The following is a 5,872-nucleotide window of genomic DNA, read 5'->3' on the forward strand; positions in this document are numbered from 1 at the left end:
AGCTGCATGGATCAGAGATGAACCTATACGGCTCTGTTGAGCTCTACTGAGTGCCAGTTTAGTGAATGAATCTGGAACCGCTATCTCAAAAAACATTTCCCCAGCCCCATAGGTTTTGTAGTGTGAAGCTAGTGAGGTGTTTTATAAAGATGTGATCGAAAACGTCAGAACAAGTGAATCCACTTTATTTCAGCATGAACAGAAAAAAAAGGAGTTTCATTTCACTTCACAACAGTTCCTCATAGCAGCATGATGCTACAAAGAGATGTATAAAAACCTACTCATTTTGGCAGCATAGTAGGGACATTATAGACTGCGGTTAGAGTCAAAGATGAATCAAACAAAGTGCACAATTCAGAAAGCACTGCAAAGTAGAGGAGGAGAAGAAAGAACAATATAGATGTAAGAACACCCCGATTGTGAACATCATTAATGTTTATTTGTGTCGACATGACATGATATGCTATCAGTACAGGACTCTTTTGATATATTTTATTAAATATTTGTATTGTTTTTTATAGCTTACAAATTTGTCTGCCTGTGTGTGCATCTGTTTACAGTTCAAAAGTTCTTGGGGATGCATGACAGTTTGCGTGTGTTTGTTGGGGGGGGCGCCAATTTTAAATCTCGCCTAGGGCGCAAACATTACCAGGGCTGGCCCTGACCAGTGAGCTGAGCTCCCAACTACGGTTCGGAGCCGAGACACTGGCCAGAGAAGAAAACACTTTTGCTTGATTGGTCTGCATATGTGTGCCATGAGTGATTGGTAATGTAGTGCGAAGTCGAGTTAGTTGGTTTCGGTCAGGCTAAATCGCGGACATTTTACGGGCACTGAGCAACGACATGGTGAAAGCATTCGATTTAGACAGCGTCTCTCCTGAGGAGAAAGTATTGAAATGTCCAAAGCGTTAGTGAACAGGTAGGGGTGGGGCACGTGACAATTCTAGGCCAATGGCTGTAGGGTTTTGTGGGATGGCAGGCTCTCATTGGCTGATGAGTTGGCGTATCAAGGGTGATCGAGGAAGGGGAGTGAGGAATACAGTGGTGGATGATAGGAGTGTCGGAGTTACGAACAAGAAGTGTGTCGTGTTCGCTGGACTTTAATAAAGTTACACAAAAGGGAGAAGTTTCCTGACGTCTATACGCGAGGACGCTACAATATGAACGTGTTCACCGTTCAAATGCATTATTTGTCATTGAGGTGCGTTCAGTTCATCGTTCTCATAAAGGTGAACGTGTTCAATGAACGCGTTCTTTTGCGTTCGTTCATGCACAACACTGCATTTGATTCCCTCACATTTCCCCAGTTTGCATCGTTTTTCATTGTAAACCTGTGTATTTGGTCAAGTGACGCCCTCGGGAATCAGTCTGACTACACATCTACATATGTTGTCTTTCTAATGTTCATCCTCTTCAAGCCCACAAATGTGTTCATTGTCCAGTATGTGCGGTGCAATGTGGATCCCAAAAAAGCCCCTGGCATGGCAGCGTGAGCAGAAGATGCTCCGACAAGGCACCCGAGAGGACAGGGCTCGCTGTAATGTGACACACACTGAAGGATCGCAGAAATCTACATAGTGACTGTGTTCCAGTTGGCTGGACTGAGCTGGGCCTGAGCCTCCCTGTGCTGCCACTGGCTCCCGTCCCGAAGCTGGCCTCAGCGTGCTCAGGGAGCTGGAGGGGGCCCGGTCAGAGAGTTCATTATGGCGAGCTGCCACCTCTCTCTACTCAGCCTACAGCACCGTAAACACTGACATGCTTACGCACTCGGCAGAGAAATTGGGGCCGTCCTCCCCGTGTGTCTTTCTATGTTTGCAGCCTCTTTAGTTGGACTTCTAGATTTAAATTCTCTGGGTTTCAGCAGTGAAAGAGGAGAGGGGTTTGCTTGTTTTTAGATTTTCTGCTAACACACCAGGTCACTGCTTTAATGTGAACATGTAGGCCATGGGTGACACAAAGGTCAATCAATAATTTGACCAGTCTGGTTGGTGTGTTAGACATGAGTTTGTTTCATAATAGATTAAAGTACAATAGTTCATTCTGAAGTTCATACCCACTGCTGTCTAATCCTCACATCACTGCATACAACTGCAATACTGGAGTCATTCTGTCCATGTAGGTTACTGAGAGGGAAATATTTAAGACTTTATTCAGACCTCTACAGAACAAACAAGGTCACATGAAAAAAACTTTATACGTTCGCAATTTAAAGAAATGTGATCATGGCCTGACGTGTCATTGTCAGTTGGAGAATCACATCCCTTCATCACATGATCACACGTGATCCCACATACAGTATGTTCTGTATTCATAAAATACAGTATTTAAAAATGAGATAATAAAATACAAGCGTTTTCTAAGAGATTATTCAAAGTTTTAAATGTTGCTATTTGATCCAACTGTTGGAAAATATGAAGAAAAAAACGATACGTCTAATAATGACTAGATGGAAATTTTCTTATGAAAGAGTCAGAAACACAGGGCAGAGCAGCAGCCTGAACTTTCTCAACAGGGACTTTAACAGTTTCCATGTTTTCCACAAAGTTCCATCATCTCCACATATTCACTTCACAAATTCAGGTCCTGTGTTGATCATGATGGGGAATAAAGTTTGAGTCGACTGTGTTTTTCTATGACAAAATATATACATCTTCCATCTAAAAGGTCCAAACACCAATTTTCCCTTTAATTCACATTATGTGCTGTTGGATCTGAAACCCCTCTTTCCAATAACACACTTTACACACTGTACCCCCCCCCCCCCCCCCCCCCCCATCTGTCATGGACGTCTCAGGATCCACTTTGATATGCAGTCACCATCTGTACCTCTGTAGCTGAGACAAGGAACTTCTCATTTACACACGTGTGGTGTCAGCAGGCACGTGCACAGACATTTTTCGGGGTCAGGTGCTAAAACCAAAAAAAGGGCACCCATCGACAAAATTATTTATGAAATTAAAAATAATAAATAAATAAAAAACACAGGATATATTCAACTTATATATTTATTTTTGTTAACAAACTAACTCAATTATCAATTTGAATAAATAAATGAGTAACACGCAAAAACAGACAAAACAATATTGAATAACCAAATAATATGTTATGGTTAGGGTTAGTGATGTGGCTCCTCTGGACCACGTAGGGTTACTGATTCTCCCTCATCTGTTTTACAAGTTGATGGCCTGATCCAAGATAAAAGAGAGCTGCTAGCCTGAGCTGCTTGCTGCAGTTCCCTGTCCTTCTGCTTTTGGAGTCTCTCTTTTCTTGGCATTATGCTGCAACTTTTGTAAATGAGATAAATCAATGTTGTGCATAATTATCAAGAGTGACTTACATAATCTCTATAAAGCTGACAACACAGTACACACACATTTTTTTTTTACAGTTTTCTGACAGAGTTGAAGCATAAGCAGCATTACATTAGTAATATACCACAATATACCACTGCCTGTCTGTCTGTCCATCTGTCTGTCCCTCTCTCTCTTCACTAAACATAACAAACGTCAGTAAACAGCTGGACAAGGCTTTGAAATCACAGAGTTTCTTGTTTGTTTATTTCTTAGGAAACGTCGGACCAGTTGCGACGTAATGTTTTCGGCGGCGCTAATGTTGTGGTTCATTTATCACCAAACAACGTCGGGGGATTGCACAAACACCGCCATTACCTGTTTGTCTGATGCCTCGGGCAGTGTTGTGCAAGTTCACACCTCTCATGAACTAGTTTATAGTTCAGTTCATGTCATAGTTTTAAGGTGGAAAGTGATGTACACTTTGCGTGTGTATGTTGGGGCGCGCAAATTTGAAATTTCGCCTAGGTGGCCAACATTGCCAGGCCAGACCAGTGAGCTGAGCTCCAAACTACGGTTCGGAGCCGAGACACTGGCCAGAGAAGAAAACACTTGGAAAACGTTGCTTGATTGGTCTGCATATGTGTGCCATGAGTGATGGGTAATGTAGTGCGAAGTCGAGTTAGTTGGTTTAGGTTAAGCTACATCGTGGACATTTTACGGGCACTGAGCAACGACATGGTGAAAGCATTCGATTTAGACAGCGTCTCTCCTGAGGAGAAAGTATTGAAATGTCCTGAGGGTCAGTGAACAGGTAGGGGTGGGGCATGTGACAGTTCTAGGCTAATGGCTGTATGGTTTTCTGGGATGCAGCCGTTTGGCGCTCAGCTGCATGAGCACGAAGTGGAGGAGGAGGGAGGGGCGCAGGGGGGGCTTGTGAGCGCCGCGGAGCATGTCGGGGCGACATTCTCACAAGAACTCAAATAAATGCCCTGTCAGATATCAAATCACATTTGGGGGGAAATGATGACAGAGAGAGTAATTTTTATTCTTAAATATCGATGAATGAAGAAAAAATTGGGCTCCAGAAGAAGGGCACTTTTCTCATCCAGGGCAAAAGGGCCAGTGCTTGAGCACCACTAGGGGTCTGTCTGTGCACGTGCCTGGGTGTCAGAGTCGTTGCTCTGCAGTTTCCAGTTTAATCTTAATTTCTCCAGTCTTAGCTTTTAACAATGAGCCGTCCACTTCACATTTACAATCCACATTCCACGACTGACTAAAGTTGTTCTTCTTTCATCATCTGGATCCCCACATGTTATTTTTTGCTGCCCCTCCTGTGTCCTGTCCTCCCTTGTTGTGGAGCCTGTGTCTCACCATCTCAGTGGATGATTCCACAGCTCAGCTGGTATTGACTCCCCTTCGCTGAAACAGCCAACTTTTTCATGAATGAGCTGTGGAGGTTACTCTTTTCCACTCATCCTCACATTCAATTTCCTGTCGTTACAGTTGCAATTGAACAATAGCCAGGCTCAGATATTGTCAAAAAGCAGCAGATTAGAAGGTTCTACTTGTCGGTTGTTGCATAAGCTTGTTTTGCATCAAACATATAATTACATTTAAACTGTTCGATTCAAGAGAATGGGAAAAACTATGTTAGTTTGAAAATGTGACTGTGACACCGATTTCTTAATTTAGGACTTTGATCAGTCCTGGACTATTGATCCAATTTCAGGTCTGACAACATCACACATGTTTGTTATCCCTCTTCCTCTCTTTGTGTGCGTAAATGTGGTTTTTGTAAGGGTTGTCGCGTTTATATATCAAAGGTCAGCTACATGTCAATATTGTCATAAGCTTGATAAGATCATGCTGAATTCAGTATTCATAACCACGCCTTTTTCTGATAAAAGATTATAAAAGTAATGTCTACTTAATTAAACATGTGTTATTAACTGATACCAAAGTCCAGGGAGTCAACTTTTGCTGAAGGGGGGGGGGGGGGGGGGGGGGGGGGGGGGCGGAGATACAAACACACTAACTCTTGTTAAATGTTTATTTTTCATAATTCATTTTAGCCACTGATTCTTAATAGGTTTCTCTGTATGCTCTTTGTTTTAAATGGGTTTTTGTATGTTTGTGTGTGAGAGTGTGTGTAATTTGTCCCTGCTTGTGTTTATATATGAAGTGTTTCCATTTCATTTCTTGCTAATCTTACCAGGACTCCCCCGAAGAGGTGATATTCTATATATATATATATGTATGTATAAATGTGTTTGTGTGTGTGTGTGTGAGAGAGATTTGTCCCTGCTTTTATCTATATATGAAACGGTTTCACTTCATCGCTGCTCATTTTACCAGGACTCCCCCGTAGCACTGATATTGTATATGTGGGTATGCGTGTACATGTGTGTGTGTGTGTTTGTGTGTGTGTGTGTGTCTGAGCTGTGGTTACGCCGTCACGCGTCGTGGGACGTGCGCTCGCTCGTGCTCACGCTCGCTGACATCACAGTCCCCCTGGTGACGTCTGCGTCTCCTCCGCTGCCACTGGCCCACTGCCATATTTATTCATGCCGGGCAAGATG

The sequence above is a fragment of the Platichthys flesus genome, chromosome 9 (genome assembly GCF_949316205.1).
Source record: "Platichthys flesus chromosome 9, fPlaFle2.1, whole genome shotgun sequence".
NCBI classification, from domain to species: domain Eukaryota; kingdom Metazoa; phylum Chordata; class Actinopteri; order Pleuronectiformes; family Pleuronectidae; genus Platichthys; species Platichthys flesus.